This window comes from Mauremys reevesii, linkage group 2, assembly GCF_016161935.1.
Source record: "Mauremys reevesii isolate NIE-2019 linkage group 2, ASM1616193v1, whole genome shotgun sequence".
NCBI lineage: Eukaryota > Metazoa > Chordata > Testudines > Geoemydidae > Mauremys > Mauremys reevesii.
This window is the reverse complement of record NC_052624.1, coordinates 20055579-20074131: the sequence shown is the minus strand read 5'-3', so window position 1 is coordinate 20074131 and position 18553 is coordinate 20055579. Positions and strand designations below refer to the sequence as shown.

The following is an 18553-nucleotide window of genomic DNA, read 5'->3' as shown; positions in this document are numbered from 1 at the left end:
TGGAACTTTGTTGTTTGCATAGCACTGGCTTCCATTTAGTGAGAAAAACATTTTGTTTTTTTCCAATTAGTCATCTTTTGAAAAATTATCTACATCAAAGGGAAAATGTTTAGTGAAACAACAACAAAAAAAGTCATTGTCCAGAACTCTAAATGTTCTAGAACAGTGGGTCTCAAACTTTTTGTATGAGTGACCCTTTCACACAGCAAGCCTCTGAGTGAAACCCCTCTTAGAAATTAAAAGGGGAACATTATTTTAATTTAATTTAATGGGGTTCCGACTGTCAGCCCCATGCATGGCACAGTTTGGGGCTGTCAGCCATGCACATAGCGGGGCTAGGGTTACCATCGGCCAATATTTGACTGGCCTGCCTGGTTTTTTTATGGATTTACCAGTTGCCAGAAAAATAATTGAATCTGCCGGGTTTTTTATGTGGGTCTAAAGATTTGCATTATTATCACAATACACTGGATAAACGTTTCTTGTCCAGCTAAAGATGCTGCAGTGTTCCTGCTTCTGCGGTTTAAGCGATAGCAAAACTGTTGAAAATACAGCAGCTGTCTGCCCATCAACATGTAAGACTCCAGAACTCCACCGGAGCGAGTGGCGGTAGCGGAGTCGACATGGGGAGCTGCGGACGTCGATCCCGCGCCGTGAGGACGGGGGGGAAAAACAGGTTCTTCCACCAGTTCTTGTGGCATCTTTGAAACTGAAACTGGAGTTGCAGGGGATATGGATATGGGTTTCAGTTACACCAAAAAAAAAAAATTTCAAGTTTTTGGTTCAACAAAAACATGAAACAAACGCTATCTTTGATGTTCCAGAATTGCCTGAAAAAAGAAGAGCCCCCCAGCAGCCAGCTGCCCTGGCTGTCTAGGCAATTAGATAGGTGATGCCGTGCCTATCAAAGGCAGCTCTGTTCCAGCTCTCTGGCCTGGCCAGCCACACAGGTGAATGTGGTTCCCTCTGTCATCCAGCCTTGTCATGCACAAGCTCCCAGTGGAACTGTCTTAATGGCAATAAAATGTTCATGTTCTGTCAAAAAAAAAAAAAAAAAACATGTAAGTGCACCATGCATGTGTGTGAGAGGGGTGTTGAGTCATGCAAGAGTGAGGCGACATGCAATGTTATCAGTTTTATCTATATGTGTTCTCTCTCTAGATACTATAAATGGCTGTTGAGGGGGGGGTTGCAGAGTTGCCTTGTGGCTAGGGGTTGGGGTTGCGACTGTGGCAGGTTTGCCTTGGGTGGGGGGGATGTCGTATTTTTTGCATTTCAAAGCTCGTAACCCTAGGTGGGGCTCACGGCCATCAGCCCCTGCACATGGACAGACTCGGGACCAACATCTCATGACCATCACGTAACCACCTCATGACCCCCTGAAGAGTCACGACCTGCAGTTTGAGAATCCCTGTTCTAGAGATTTTGTGGACCCCAAATGCCCAGAGATTCTCCTTATTATGAATCAACTAGGGCTGTCAAGTGATTAATGTTTTAATCACAATTAATTGTGTGATTAATTGCAATTAATTTTTAATCACAATTAATCACATGATTAATTATGCTGTTAAACAATAATAGAATACCATTTATGTTCCTGACTTGACTGGTTCCGAGCTAACTACCTTTACACAGAGGCATTTCTTGCTCTGGCATTGTATGTTTCCTGGGAGACACAAGAAAGCACTAGTTTCATGGGAATGTGAATGATCAGTTCTCAGATGCAGAAACTACTGAACCCAAACCACCAAAAAAAGAAAATCAACCTTCTGCTGGTGGCATCTGACTCAGATGATGAAAACGAACGTGCATGGGTCTGCTCTGCACTGGATCGTTATCGAGCAGAACCCATCATCAGCATGGACGCATGTCCTCTGGAATGGTGGGTGAAGCATGAAGGGACATATGAATCTTTAAGGCATCTGTAAATATCTTGTGGCGCTGGCTACAACAGTGCCATGCAAATGCCTGTTCTCACTTTCAGGTGACATTGCAAACAAGTAAGCAGGCAGCCTTCTGTCCTGCAAATTGTAACCAAACTTATTTGTCTGAGCGATTGACTGAAGTAAGATTGAGTGGACTTCTAGGCTCTAAAGTTTTACATTGTTTTATTTTTGAATGCAGTTATTCAATTATTTGAATATATAATTCTATATTTGTAAGTTCAACTTTCATGATAAAAAAATTGCACTACAGTACTTGTATTAGGTGAATTGAAAAATACTATTTGTTTTTTACAGTACAAATATTTGTAATAAAAGTAAATATAAAGTGAGCACTGTGTACTTTGTATTCTGTGTTGTAATTGAAATCAATATATTTGAAAATGTAGTATGAACTGGAAGGGACCCTGACAGGTCATTGAGTCCAGCCCCCTGCCTTCACTAGCAGGACTAAGTACTGGTTTTGCCCCAGATCCCTAAGTGGCCCCATCAAGAATTGGGCTTGCAATGCCAATGCTTGAACCACTGAGTTATCCCTCCCCCTTTACAGGACCAGTCCCCAGTTTTTGCCCCAGATCCCTAAATGGACTCCTCAAGGATTAAACTCACAACCCTGGACTTAGCTGGCCAATACTCAAACCACTGAGCTATCCCTCCCCCACATTATGTAGCCAAAAAAAAAAAAATCGACATTTTTAAGTTACATTTTCACAATAAAGAGACTACACTACAGTAATTGTATGAGGTGAATTGAAAAATACTATTTCTTTTATTATTTTACCATGCAAATATTTATAATTAAAATAATAATATAAAGTGAGCACTGTCCACTTTGTAATCTATGATGTAACAGAACTCAATATATTTGAAAATGTAGAAAAATATCCAAAAATATTTAATACATTTCAATTGGTATTCTATTTTTAATAGTGTGATTAATCGTAATTAATTATTTAATCACAATTAATTTTTTTGAGTTAATCATGTGAGTTAACTGTGATTAATCGACAGCCCTAGAACTAACCAAAAATATTTCCTTACTATTCTACAAAAGGAAACCAATAGGTATATTAATTAATTTTGAAAATTGCTGTCTATCTATGTTCTTACCAGGCACCTATTATCGAAGCACTTCTCCAGCACTCACAAATATTGCCCAGCCACTGAAGTAATTGGGTTATATGGCTACCAAGAAGTGAATGAGATAAAGAGCCAGGTGTCATCTATCTGTTGTTGACATTTGAGACCATGTGGTCTCATGATTTTTCTCAGGGACTCTCTATCAGTGTTGAAAAGGATCTTAACGTGTAAGGAGTAGAGCTGGTCAGGGTGTTGTCAGCAAAATGTTTTTTCATCAAAATATACTGTTTCTTCAAAGCTGAACTGTTTTGCAGAGATGTATTGACTTCAGTGAAGTTTTCGATAGCAAGGTTTCTGAAGTCCAGTGTGGACTGTCCAGTCACGAGAGAGAAAGACACTCAAATGGAAAACCCAACCTTTTGGATCTGAAAATGGAATTATCAACCCAATTCCATTTTGTGAAAATGTTTGAAAGGTTTTGTTTTGGTTCCAGTGCAGATGAAAAATAATTTTTGAAACCTCAAAAGTTGTTATGAAATTAAACTGTGGTTCTCTAGCCAACTCTAGTAAGGCAATTGCTTGAGCTGCCTTAGCCTTTGATGAATACTTGGTACATTGTGCCATGCAGGGCCGGCTCCAGGCACCAGCGAAGGAAGCAGGTGTTTGGGGCGGCCAATGGAAAGGGGCGGCATGTCCAGGTCTTCGGCGGCAATTTGGCGGCAGGTCCCTCAGTCCCTCTCTTCCTCTTTGAGCTGCCACCGAAGTGCCACCAAAGAGGAAGAGAGGGAGTGAAGGACCCACCGCCGAATTGCCGCAGAAGAATGAAGCGGCGCTACTGAGATGCCGCCGAAGTGCCACCGACCAGCTTTATCTTGTTTCTTTTTTTTTTCCGCTTCACCGCTTGGAGCGGCAAAAAACCTGGAGCCAGCCCTGGTGCCATGCAAGCCTACATGACTATCAGTTACTGATCATTGTGGTGGTGAATTTTGTTATGAGGACACCTGGCCATGAGGAACTGAGCGGAGGACAAACTGGTTTTCACACAAGTTGCCTAACAGCTATCTTAATGACAGTGAGGCCTACATTTTTAAAGGTGATCTCTAATTTTGGGTACCTCTCTTTTGGGTGCTGAACTTCAGAAATCTAATGCCTGATTTTCTATTGGAGATGAGGATGCTCAGGCCCCATCTCTGAGTGTTTCAAATTGGATCCCCAATAATGAAGCGCTCAGAATTAGAGGCCACCTTTGGAAATGTGATCTTCAGTTCCTATCCTCCTGGGAAAATACTGATTTTTTTCCAAGTGTAAAATTTGTGACGTTAGCAAGCCAGAAAGACCTCTGAAAAATCATTGACACATATTTGTGTATAAAATTGTCCTTGCATTACAGCAAGCAGTTCTAATAAAGGTTAATTACTTAGATAAATTGAAAAATCTATGTTCATTTACAAATGGACATAAAATGAAGTCGCAATTATTAAAATTTATTTACACTGTCAACTCAAACCAACGCATAGTCAAAAATATTACTGAAGGTTGGAACCTTGGGTCCTGATCCTGCAAACTGTTAATGATATCAGTAGTCCTTGTTCACTTGAGTTGCACTATTCAAGTCATGTGAGGGAGGAGTCACAGGACCTGGGCCTCGTTTTGTGAGGAAATTCTGTTTGTATAGCTTTGAAACACGTATCTTGAACATTGCCTTTATTATTTTAAAGATAAGGAGCATAAATAATTTCTTCCTGGCCCAAGAGTCAGGCATATTTGATTTGGATGGTCTAGAGCATTTTTTGCGATACGATAAATTCATAGAAAATAGAAATACACATTTCCATATATTGATTACTCCACAGGGATTGTCGATGGATTTCACCTCACTTACCACACCACAAGCAAATTATGTTGAAATCCTTCCAAGATCTGAAATGATATGTTTATAAATTCTCCTTATTGAACGCTGGGCCTCAAGTTACTTTATTATAATAAACCATATAGGTGTGTGTTTATTTATTTATTTAAATGTGTGCTGTTTACAGGGAGGGAAGTGGTAGCAGTTTGTAATTTCACATCCATATGTGGGATTTCATGCTGCAAAACAAGCCTGCACCAAATAATAAAATAATACCCCAGTGTATCGGTTATGTAATGAATTTCTGCATGTGCTGTTTTAGTCATTATGATTATTTATGGACATATTAATGTACACAGCCTTCTTAAACAACTTAACGTTGATTATTCTGGAACTACACTGTGATCCAAAAATATGCCCTGGATCTTTGCCATTGTTTAAGAAAGTTATCTGAATCCCTCTGGGGACAAACAACCTTGGATTGAAGGACTTTGGTTATTCAGCATAAGAATGACAATTCTCTCTGTTTAAATGGGGAGCACTGAAATATAGTGGAAGTAATAAACTAGAAAACTATTATTGTTCTGACCTTTCATTCACTGGACACTCATTGAGTCACAGGTGAGTAATCAATGAAGGATTGGTACTAACTAAGCACATACCAATTTTTCAAATCACAGGCCCAGTTCTGAAGTCTTTCCACAAGCAAAACTCCTGATGTAATCAAGTGAATTTTACTTGGGGCCTGGGCCCTAATTATATGCATCTTGCGTTGTAAGTGATAGTGTGTATTATTTACAATTATGCACAATAGCCAAGGACACCATGTGGTATGTATTGTGGACTCAATATTTAGGTAAATAAAGGTGGGCTCAAAATAACAGGCAAGCATTGGAGTTACAGCCCCAGACTGGAGGCAATGCAGAGGGGCACCACCCCAGCAAGGTCACGTGGAGACAGACACAGTGGGTGAAATCCTGGCCCCACTGAAGTCAATGGGAGCTTTGCCATTGATTTCAATAGGCCAGGGTTTCACGCAGTGTCCTTGCAGCTCCAGGAAGTGGAGGAAGAGCGCTCCTCTTGGAAAGGGGGCAGAGCCAACTCCCCTTCTGTGGTTCTTGTGTCTCTGCCCCAGACATTGGGAGATGTCTAATATATAGTATTTTCCAAATGCTAGAGATAGACCAAATTTGCCACAGACTGAGGCCTGGTGTCACTTTTAAGCCTCTTGTTAATAGTCTTGGAAACCTGCCCATGGAGAGAAATAATATGAAGGGGAGAAAAAAGCCCAGTGCTTTCACTTTCACTTCTTAATCAGGGAGCTGTGCCTAAGTAAGGACTTTGAAAGATGGAGGGCCCTCGATTTTCCAGGTTTACATATATGCTCTAGGACAGTGGTTCTCAACCAGGGGTACACGTACCCCTGGGGGTACACAGAGGTCTTCCAGCAGGTACATCAACTCATCTAGATATTTGCCTAGTTTTACAACAGGCTATAGAAAAAGCACTAGCAAAGTCGGTAATAAAGGAGATATACTAATCTCCTAAAACTGGAAGGGACCTTGAAAGGTCATTGAGTCCAGCCCCCTGCCTTCACTAGCAGGACCAATTTTTGCCCCAGATCCCTAAGTGGCCTCCTCAAGGATTAAACTCACAACTCTGGGTTTAGCAGGCCAATGCTCAAACCACTGAGCTATCCCTCAAACTACAATTTCATAAGTCTATGATGTGTTTATACTGCTCTACATACTGTGCACTGAAATGTAAGTACAATATTTATATTCCAATTGATTTATTTTATAATTACATGGTGGTAATTGTCATGATAAAAATGAAAGGAAGCCATTTTCAGTAATAGTGCGCTGTGGCACTTGCGTGTTTTTATGTCTGATTTTGTAAGCAAGTAGTTTTGAAGTGAGGTGAAACTTGGGGGTACACAAGAGAAACCAGACTGCTGAAAGGGGCACAGCAGTCTGGGAAGGGGGCCACCTCCTGCATTACCACACCCCAAACTCTCCGTGAACTCAGTTGAGGTCACTTTTGAACATGTTACCCTGGGAATCTTTCCATTGATTTCACTGGGGTTTGGATCAGACCCATTGTGATTCTAGCACAATTTGAGGAGAGGGGTGGAGAGATTGGGTGAAACATAATGATGAAAACGTCCAGGGGAAATTTCGACAAACACTTGTGAATTTCATGCAGCATTTGCCTATGAGTCATGCCAGGAGAGAGCTCTGGTGTTTGCATTTTGAACATCTCAGAACCATAGACATCAGAACCATAGACACATGTTGTGATTTAGCTTCCTCTCTGCCCTATCACTCCATCAGTAATAAAATTCAGTACTCTTGCCATTAGCATTATGCTGCCTGAGAAGAAACAGAATAATAAAAAAGAGGTATTGATTTATTCAGGAGTGTGCATGATCACGTGAGGCGCTGAGCTCCCAGGGACTTCACGGGAAGGTAAGGGTGCTCAGCACCTCCGAACTAGTACTTAACATATCACAGGATCAGGCCCTCAATTCCAAAACAATAAATATTTGTGGTGCCTATTTCAGGAGTTAAAACAATCAGTGGCTTATTACGGTTTGGCAGCATAACTCTGTTTAGAATTAATGCAATCACAATACCTTGTAATCTTATCTATTTTTCCAGCTCACCCCCAGCCTTCCCAGTGGCTTGTAGGCATTGTACTTACATCAATTACATGTCCATTAGCATTGCAGATATCACTTTTCATATAGCATTATCAAGATACAGATATATAAAATGTCAATATTTCCTTTCACTTCATTACACTAATCACAGTGTAAGACTCCAGGCTAACATTCTTCAAGGAGGCTGAGATATTTGTGCTGATTTAACATTTACAAGCAGCCAGCCTGCCCAGAGCACATGTGGAAGGCTAATGGGCTGCACTCAAAAATGTGTCTAATAAGTAATTTTATAAACACTTTAAACACATTAGGACACTTACGTTGCTCTGTAGACACAAGACCCCACGCTGCTCCCCATCAAATTGTGGCAAAATTCTCACTGGCTTTACTGAGAGCTAGATCAATCCCATCTACTGTACTTGTTGATGCAATAAATGCCAAAATGCCATCCTGTGCTCACGGGGGTTCTGTCCAGCAGTGCTCTCTATGGGAACAGAAAGTGCAGACTAGTTAATTGGGGGCTTCAGAGCGCTGTGATTCTATCTGCGTATGTATTTCTGTTGACATATGTGCATCTATGTAAAAACATAAGAATGGCCATATTGGGTCAGACCAATGTACAACTAGTCCAGTATCCTGTCTCGGACATGGCCCATCCCAGAGCTTCAAGGACAGTGAAATGGACTGAAAAACCTGTAATTTTAGGGAAGTATTTTCAGACAAATATCTCTTGGTGTTTATTTACAATAACGTATAGATACTCTTTAGGCTTTCTTGCCTGGGGAGAAACTATACAGGAAATATCATATAATGCTCACCATCAAGGATTGAACCTGGAACTCCGGTGCTAAAAGTATGAGTGTCAGGAGCAGATTTACCATGAAACAAACTGTATAGTGGCACAGGGCCCCCAACAATGGGGGTGGGTGGCAAAATGGAGGACAAATATCTGACAACCTGCCCCCAAGTCCAAGCCAGTGGTGCAGCAGGGCTCAGCAGTCGGCTGCTGGCATGTCTCTGCGTGCCCCTGGCAGGTGGGAGGTGGCTCCGTGCACTGATCCCACCCCAGGCAGTGCATGGAGACCTGCTGTCCCCCTCTCCTCCCAAGGGGCGCACAGAGACATGCCAGCAGCAGGGATAAGGTAGCTCCCTGCCCACTCTGCCTCCCTCCCTCCATGCTGCTTCACTCCTGGAAGCGGCTGGCATGTCCTAGCGGCCCCGAGGGGGGGGTGTCTCCGCACGCTGCCCCCGCCCCAAGCACCGACTCCGCAGCTACCATTGGCCAGGAACTGCAGCCAATGGGAGCTGTGGGGGCAGTGCCTGAGACCCCCTAACCCCCGCCTAGGAGCTGCTACTGGCAGGGCTGGCGCTTCCATTTAGGCGACCTAGGCGGTCGCCTAGGACACCAGGATTTGGGGGGGCAGCAATTCGGCGGCGGGGGGTCCTTCCATGCTCCGGGTCTTCGGCGGCAATTCAGTGGCGGGTCCTTCACTCGCTCCGGGATCCGCTGCTGAAGTGCCCCGAAGACCGGGAGTGCAGAAGGACCCCCCTCACCGCAGAATTGCTGCCAATGACCGGGAGCGCGGAAGGACCCCCGCCTAGGGTGCCAAAAACCCTGGCGCCGCTCCTGGCTACTGGAGGGGTGTGTGTGCCCATCACTTTGGGAACGAGACTGCCTGAGGTAAGCGCCGCCACCCTGCCCCCCTCCAACACCCCAACCCCCTGCCCCAGCCCAGAGCCTGCACCCCTCACCCACATCACACACCCCAATCCCCTGCCCCAGGCCAGAGTCCACACCCAGCACCCAAACTTCCTCCCAGAGCCAGCCCTGCACACTCCCTCCTGCACCCCAACCCCCTGCCCCAATCAACGTACCTCACTATATTTTCATTTACTTCCCATTACTTATAATACAGGAGGAGGAGGAAGATAAAAAAGAATGAAAAATGGGGGGGGGATTAGAGAGAATGTTCTTTTTCTTGGTTGGGTTCCGAGGGGGGCCCCCGAAAATGAAGCTGTGCACAGGGCCCCCCTAACTCTAAATCTGCCACTGATGAGTGTTTAACCTCAAAAGCTATTGAAATAGCTCCTCCACTTGCTAGCTGTAGTAGACTCACATCCTCTATGACCAGCCACTGAGGGCACACATGTAACACACACTGAAAAGTGGGTTACAATTACATGCTCAACACCTACTGTATAAAACCCTTGAAGTGTTGCCAAGTCATACCTTAGAAGCTATATGTCAAACATCTGTGGTGTTGGAGGGTCAGGTGCACGATCCAAAACATTTCACATGTAAAAGTCACCACAACAGAAAGGAGCAGCTCAGTCACATTAAGATGTGATGGCTGTGAGCACAACCACCTTAGAAAAGTGTTAGGCACTTCTGTAAACAAGTGGTTACTTATAAGAGTCATTTAGGGGTAATTTTGGTCCCCCTTCACCAGTGCATATGTGGGTTTACAAATTATAGGAGGGAGGTCAATTTAGCTTTGTGTCTTGTTTACATTTTTTTTTTATGTATGTGGTTTCATAGCACTTATCTCTTCACATGGCTCAGTTGTTCTTTTTCTAACTCAATTTATTCTATCGGGGATTCCAAGCACATGCATTTTAACCTTTACTTGTCAGAGAAAAACTTGGAATCACAAACTGGAGGGTACATCCCCAATACCCGGCATTACCATTTGGCAGGACCTGTTCAGAGTCCTAGAATTGTCTCTTTCCGACATACTCTCATGTGTCTAATGAGGCAAGTACTCATAGACACCCTGACACCGGGGGCTACGGTTCTTCCTAGTAGGGTCCATTTGCCATTTACATGAGGTCTATCGTGTTATTACTATTGCTACTTATTTATTGAGTGTTCTTTGTGCATTACAGTCAGGCCCGTCCTTACCCATATGCAAAGTACGTAGCTGCATAGGGCACCAGGAAATTTGGTGCCCCAAATTTCCTGGTGCCCTGCACAGCTGCATGCAGCTCCAGCCCCTGCTCTGGCTCTTCCCCAGGGCCCCCACCCCTGCTTCGCCCTGCCCCTTCCCCGCCCCAGCCCTGCCTCTTCCCGCCCCCACTCTCCTGAGGACTCCAGAAGCGGTCAGGCCTGAACTCACCAGTAAGTAGAGCAACCCGGCCCCAGCCTGCTCCACTCCCCTGGCTACGAGCGGCCCTGATTACAGTGCACAAAGGGGCGGCCCTGATTACAGTGCACAATGTGCTCAGCACTGTATTGCACAAAGAGACATATTCTCGGACCCAAGAAGCTTACAGTCTGTTCTAGGAGCATACAGGCTATTTATTACTTATTATTATTAAATATTACTTGTGGGTCTTACAAAATACTGTTCTTGTTTCTCGAAAAGGTGTTACTTTGTCCGGGTGCTATCTCTTTCTTTAATTCTGTGTTCCTGAATAGCTTTCAGCTACCACAGTGATGAATCCAGGATAAAATTCATAGATTGATAGCTACTCAGTGACAGACATTGTTTTCTTGGTACTATAATGTACCACATCACTTTGTGTTCCTATTGACAAATCTACCGCTCTACTTCAGATGTCTCCTTCTGTCAAAACTAACATATTCACCTGTCTGTCTGACATCTCCTCATGGGTGTCTAACTGTCAGCTAAAGCTCCACATGACTAAAAGTTAACAATTCCCTTGCCATTGCCACCTCCTCTCTCAATCACTGTGGACAACACAATCATCCTGCTTGTCTCTCAGGACCATAACTTGAGTGTCATCATTGACTCAGACCTTCTCTTGGTCCTCCTATCCAGGCTATGTCTTCAGCTATGTCTACACTAGCACTTTTGTCAATATAACTTGTGTTGCTCCAGGGTGTGAAAAAACACCCCTCTGAATGACATAAGTTACACTGACAGATGCACCAGTGGGGACAGTGCCGCTCATTTGAGGTGGTTCAATTATGTAAACTGGAGAGCTCTCTCCTGTTGGCACAAAGCGGCTACACTAGCGATCTTACAGTGGGGCAGCTGCATCGGTACAGCTGTGCCGCTGTAAGCTCGCTAGTGTAGCCATGGACTAAATCTTGCCGATTCTTTCTGTATAACACCTCTAAGGTATGGACTTTCCTATTCATCCACATGGCTAAAACTCTCACCCAGGACCTCGTTGTCTCGATTACTGCAATATGGTTTTCTCTGGCCTTAACAAATGTAACCTTACCCTGCTGTGATGGGGCGTCTGCCCCACACTGGCAGAAAAGGGATTAAAAGCAGCCCTAGGGAGGCTGCACAGGAGGCAGCCAAACACAGAAGGGCTTATAGGAGCAGCCAGTCAGGGCCGGGATGGCCTAGATAAGAAGGGCTGCAGAACAGAGCAGGGGCAGTCACTCCTTGAGAAGGGAGTAGGACTGGCTGTCTTGCAGGTTGGAGGGAAACAAGCACCCTGGGCAGAGCAGTGCTGCAGGCAGAGACCCAGGGAGCTAAAAGAAGTTCCTGGCAGGCTGCAGGGATCTGCAGACTGAGACCCTGACACAAGGGCAAGGAGGGTGTTGGAGCCACTGAAGGAAGGGACTGCAGTTTGCCACTAAAGGAAGTGGTCAGACGGTAGGGCAGAGGGCATTGCCACTGAAGAGGACGCTGTGGATACGATGTGGGTCCAGGACGGGTGAGACACCACCAGAAGAGGGCACAGTGATAATTCCCCAGACAGCCAGCAGGCAGTGCCACAGTGCTGAGTCAAACTCCGTCACACATGGTGGAGAACGCGGGCATTCGCTCACCCCCCAGAGGGAAGGGGACTGAGTGAGGGACTCAGAGACTGTTTGACTGCTGCCCTGATACAAGGGGAATTGGAAAAACTATTTGAGAGACAGTGTGCGTGGAGAGACAATGGAGCGACAATATGCAGAAGCATGTTTTGCTGAGGGCTTATATATCCTCTCAGACAGGATTCCTGAGTCGGTGCCCCTGCAAAAAGGGGCTGAAAAGCAGCAAGGGCAACTTCAGGCCCTGCTGCTGCAGGTACTCAAGACCCAAGAGAGACAGTGAGAGGTGCAGGAATACTTGTGGGTCTGTGTGGTCCAGCTAGCTGAGCAGCAGCTCTATATGCTTAAGCTGCTGTGAGATGGGGTCCCTAGAGGCTGCAGAGAGCAAGAGGGGAAGCAAGGCACAAGGGCGGGGAGGCCAGTGGCTGGGCCGAGTGAATGTTATGCCTGTGGACAACAAGGACACAGAAAGAGAGAGTGCCCCTACCAGAGTGGGGGACAGAAGCCTCTCCCAAAGACTGGAAAGGGGCAAGAGCCCAAGAGAGTCCCTCCTGTGAGGAGAACAGGGAGAAGATGGGCATGTTGGACCTCTGGGCAACAGGGGCACCTGAGGAGGGAGCCTGAAGCTAGCCATGGAGAAGGGGCTGATCAAGGGAATGGACAATGGGAAGCCCATGGCCAAGGGGAGGCAAAGGACTTCCTTCTGGTGCCCTGAAGAGGGCCATATAAAAAGGCACTGCCCCCTTTGGAGAAGGCAGGCTAAAAAAGGGATGCCCGAGAGCGAGACTGGGTCAGAGACTGCCCAGTGATAATTGTGGACCTGGTGGGGAGCCATCTCCCACACCTAGCAGGGGGTAGTAGGGAACAGGTGAATAAGAAGACCCTGATGGACAAGGGAATCCACACAGGAGCAGAACATGCCGAGACTCAGACCCTGGAGGAAGGAGGCAGATGGCTCCTCCTCGTGAAGAACCTGAGGCAGGAGAGGGATATCCTGTGGGTGCGGCTGTGTGGGAAGCAGGGAAGGTAATCTCCCCCCACCCCCTGGCAGTTGGGCTTAAGGGGGAGGGTGTGTGATGGGGCATCTGCCCCACACTAGCAGAAAAGGGGTTAAAAGCAGCCCTAGGGTGGCTGTGCAGGAGACAGCCAATCACAGAAGTGCTTATAGGAGCAGCCAGTCAGGGCTATATAAGAAGGGCTGCAGAACAGAGCAGGGGAAGTCACTCCTTGAGAAGGGAGTAGGACTGGCTGCCTTGCAGGCGGAGGGCAACAAGCACCCTGGGCAGAGCAGTGCTGCAGGCAGAGACCCAGGGAACTAAAAGAAGTTCCTGGCAGGCTGCAGGGATCTGCAGACTGAGACCCTGACACAAGGGCAAGGAGGGTGTTAGAGCTACTGAAGGAAGGGCTAGACCGTGGACTGTAGTTTGCCACTGAAGAGAGTGGCCGGACAGTAGAATGTAGGTCCCCCCAGAAGCAGGGGAACATAGAGTATGGCACAGCCAGAGAGCATTGTCACTGAAGAGGACGCTGAGGACCTGGGAGTGATGTGGGTCCAGGAACAGAGGTGATGGTGGACGAGACACCACCAGAAGAGGATGCAGGACTAATTCCCCAGACAGCCAGCAGGAGGTGCCACTGTGGTGAGTTGAACCCCGTCACACCTGCTCATTCAGAATGCTGCTGCAAATTTGGTTAGGCCATCACTTTGACCATGTCATCCCTCTCTTTGCGACTCTCCACTGATTCCCCTTTATTGCATCAAATACAAGCTACTTGCCCTTGTTTCCAAGGCCATTAGCAGCCTATCCGCACCCTACCTATCATCTCCTTCACTCAAAACATGACTTCCAGCTCCAATAGGCCTACGTTGCCAGCTTCTGTCACCCACTTGTTAAATTTTCAAACAGTCTATTCGTGCTTTCTCCAATGCTGCCCACATGAGGCGCACCCCACACACATCCACAAAGCTAGCTCATTATCCTCCTTAAAACTCCCCTTGACAACTATTAGACTTCTGATTTGCTGAGACCACACCCTGTCATGCTGACCAGTGCTGTCACGTTGTTTCCTTGTACTTTCCTGTCTGTCTCCATCTGTTGTCTCTTGCTTTATACTTAGATTGAGACAGGAACTATCTTTTTGTTCTGTGTTTATACAGTGCCTCGGACATTTGGGTCTTGGTCCATGAGTGCGGCTCCTAGCTGGCATGGTAATACAAATAACAATAATGTTACCTCCATGTGACAGTCAGTCTTCTTTTGTTTTCTTTTAACGCAATGGTAACTTTCACTTCTGTTGTTTTGCCAGCTCGTTGACACTATCACATCACCTCCAGAGACTTGCATTGATTTTACGCAGTCTTGACATTGTACCATTATCTAGTTGGTGTTGCACTGAAACTTGCTTTAGATATTATAAAGTGGTCTCTATTGATTTGCATGGACATTGCTTTCTTGTGTCACTGTAAACTGGTCTCCACAGACATTCAATATCATTGGTTTATCATCTTCTTTACAATCCTATATGGTCCCCCTAAATTTGCATTTGACACTGTCATGTTGACATCAAAGACCTACATCACTAATATTGCTTTAACATCACTTTGACTTGGGAACAGTCTTCGCACCCTCACACTAACACAATTTGCTAATATACACTGCACAGTCACCAGTAACTAGACTTGACATCTAAACATCCTCTTTAAACACACACACCAATAATGCCCTGAGATTTTGGCCCAATGCAAAGTTCTGTTCAAATGAATAGTAATAATGGTAATACTCAGCACATATATAGTGATTTAGATCTTCAGAATACTTTACAAACTACTACTTAATCCTCCCAACACTCCTCTGAATTATGTCCCGCAAGTAGTATTATCCGCATTTTACAGTTAGGGAAACTGAGAACAAAAGGTGGGATTTTCAAGAGATTAGGAGTGCAAGTAAATTAATGGGGCTTGTGTTCCTGAATCACCTAGGGGCTTTTGAAAATCCCACCCAAAGTCTATAATTTTAAATGTGGAGGGTGGAGGGGTTAAGATCTTGCTGGGTTAAATACAACAAAAGTTAAGTGACTTGCCCAAGACCACATAGTGAATCAGCATCAAAACCACAACTAGAAAACATCAGGATTACCAGGCTTCCATGCCATGCTTGATCCACTAGACAACATTATTTCTTTATATTACAAACATGGGACCAAACACTTATTTATATTAGTAGTAACCAAAGTCCAAGACTGCTTGTGTAATAAAGGTTTGCAGATCAGACCCCCTGCCCCGCCACCAATTAGGAAATAAATATTATTGCACACATTCTGTGTGTGTGTGTGTGTGTGTGTGTGTGTGTGTGTGTGTGTGTGTGTGTGTGTGTGTGTGTGTGTGTGTGTGTAAAGCAGATTAAGGATATGTCTGCACTGCAACAGGGAGGTGTCATTGCGACTCATATAAACATACCTGAGATAGCTTTAATCTAGCCAGTTCAGGTCCCAGAATTCTTTGGATGACTAGCCTGCACTGAAGCCCGGGCTGCTATAGCTTCACTTCTCCATCACCCACGCTAGCTAGATTGAAGCTCACTTGGGTATGTCTACATAAACTGCAGCCACACCTCTCCGTTGCAGTGTAGACATATGCACAGTCTGCTACAGCTCCATAGGAAACCCCCCTTCTGAAGAGTACACTATTTTTCCTGAATTACAACATACCCAGTCCACAATGTCCCCCAACTCATCTTTGGCCAATACTATTTGCTTCTTGAATTACACTAATCCGCTGTTAGCCAAAACGGGAGGTTGTGGCCATTTTCCAATGCCACAAATGCCCTTCTAGCAAACTTTTCACTTCCAGAGGCCCTTCACTCCAAGCCAGCATAAACCATGGTTGAACCTTGTCTACCGTGTGTCCTACATACCAGACTAGAGTAACTCATCTTTAAGTACCAGCAGCGAACCCATACTCAAAGCCAACTAAAATATTCTGAAAAGCCATAGGGATTTACAGAGTTCCCCATTCCTGCTACTCTGCTTACTGAACCAAGCCAATCAATTCAATAGAAAGCTTGATGAAAGCTCAGTATTAAACTGTCATTTTGTCAATAAAATGTCATTTCATCAATATAATGTCCAGGTGGCTGAATGTTTTTGCATAATTAATTCTACAGATGCATTAAGCAATGTTATACACAATATTAATCAAAAAGTATTGTCAATATAAGGATCATATATAAACTCAGCTAAAGAAACTACAAACCTGAGCTCTTTCTTTTCCCAAGATGATCCTTCAATCTAGATTGATGTGTATTTTTCCGCTGAAAATACTGTTAAGAAAATAGCCTGGTGGGTTATGGAAAAGTGTATGCAGTTGAAATATTTTAAAATAAAGACTTTCATTCTCAGCATGACTTCCTTATCAGCAGAGCATCAATAGAACTGGAACGATGATTTGAACATTACAATACACTGGAATCAGCTGCAATTAGAGCTCTGCAGAAACCAGAAATTCTGTTTCATGGACAATTCCACAATTTCAAAATGTGTTTTTGTTCTGAATCAAAACTAAACCAAACAATCTGGAAATGTCCAAAAAAATGAAAACTTTTTGGGGGTGGGATGGGGGAGTGTCACTTCCAGTTAATCAAAACACTTCATTTCATTCTGACGTCTTAGTTTTTTATAATTACAAAATAAATTTCAAAACACAAAAAGTAATTTTGAAACAAAAAAAATCAAAAGATTCCAGTCCAAAAATTGGAACATTTCAACATCACTGAAATGTGTTTAAAAAAAGAAATCAAATGAAATTTTATTGAAATTGACACATTCCCATGTAAAAATTTAGTTTTGACAAAGCAGCATTTTCCGACAGAAGAATGTTTCATCTGACATTTTTTTCCGAGTTTTATTGGAGACTTTCACTCCACTTCACTACAAGGCGATTTTTACTGTATCAGAGCACACTACAGGCAAATCCTCCTTCCATATCTGGCCTGAGTAAACAGGACAGAACTGGGAGATGGTTGAGGTGGGGCAGGGACATTGGGTAGCTGAAGTATGTCCCTTTTCATACAGGAGGATGAGAAGATCCACATAGTATTCAATCCCCCACCCTTATCCCTGCCTCTCTGATGTGCCACCCACATCGCCAAGGAACCCTACAAAGCTGAGCCCCGTGCTTTGCCCATCCTGGCTGGGACCTTTAGGGCCTACTGTAACAAATGATAAATTATGCCCGAAAGCTACATTTTAAAAATGTTAAGGTTGCAAAGTCAAGCATTCAAAAGTTAGGAAATGTTAGAATTAAGGTGGCCTATATGTATGCATTATGACATTGTCCTATAGAAAAAATACTATCTCATACCGCATATGCACGAGGGGGATGAATTAAGCTTGCACAGACAACCTTAATTCTGGGATTTCCTAGCTTTTGAGTGTTTGGCTTTGGAATCTTAATATTTTTTAACATTTTAAACATTTTTGTGTGTGATTTCCTAGGTGGGCAAAACAAGGTATTTTCCCTAAAATTGTTCTTAGAATAGCAGAACCATTTTTGCTGAAAGCTACAAAATAAAAAACCAACCACAAAATCCACCATCAGGGGGCAGACTGTGAAATTTTAGCCCAAACAGTTAAAGTTTGGCAAAGTTATAAGCAACTGATAACAGGGTGTTTTAATGGGAAGTTCTGTCAACTTTAATTATAGGTAGCACAAGCAGCTCCGCCAATAATAAATACTGAGGAGGAGGAGGAGGATGCAGGGTGCACTCAATCCCTACACAGCCAGTCTGGTTCCACAGCCAAGGGAATCCTCCCTAGCTACAGATGCAGGGGCAGGATTTACCCCTCTACCATGTTTGTACTTTTTATCCTAAGGAACTAATTACACGGAATATATATAGTCTGATTTACAGCAAAGTTTGGATAATACTTCCTCAGTGAGTAGTTCCTCTCACATCATCAGAATAACCCCATTTCAGTAAACAGGGCTGCAACCCCTAAGTAAAGCAGATGGGATCTGCCCCTTAAAATAAAGCAATTTATTTTGAAGCTAATAACAAGATCCTGCCCTATGAATCTTCATGAGAGATGTAATTAATTCCATTACTTTCTTGCAATCATTTCCTAAAGCAAGCCAACCCTTTACACAGAAAAATGAATGTGATGAAGTATTACCTTTCCCTGGAAAATTATAGGTGCCACAACAAAAAACTGCCACCTTCTACACAAATAAGCCAGTGAAGCAAAGAAACCATTTAGATTTATTTTATTTGTGTTTGATATTTTCA

The 18553-nt window shown here is 44.2% G+C and overlaps 1 long non-coding RNA gene across 1 annotated transcript in view; it reads right to left on the bottom strand.

Annotated features, from left to right (window-relative positions):
- LOC120398586 overlaps window positions 1–18553 on the bottom strand; it is a 39206-nt gene that overhangs the window by 9982 nt on the left and 10671 nt on the right. Inside the window, exon 2 of the long non-coding RNA XR_005594560.1 lies at window positions 7855–8018. This is a non-coding gene — a long non-coding RNA (uncharacterized LOC120398586). The remainder of the gene's footprint in view (window positions 1–7854; window positions 8019–18553) is intronic.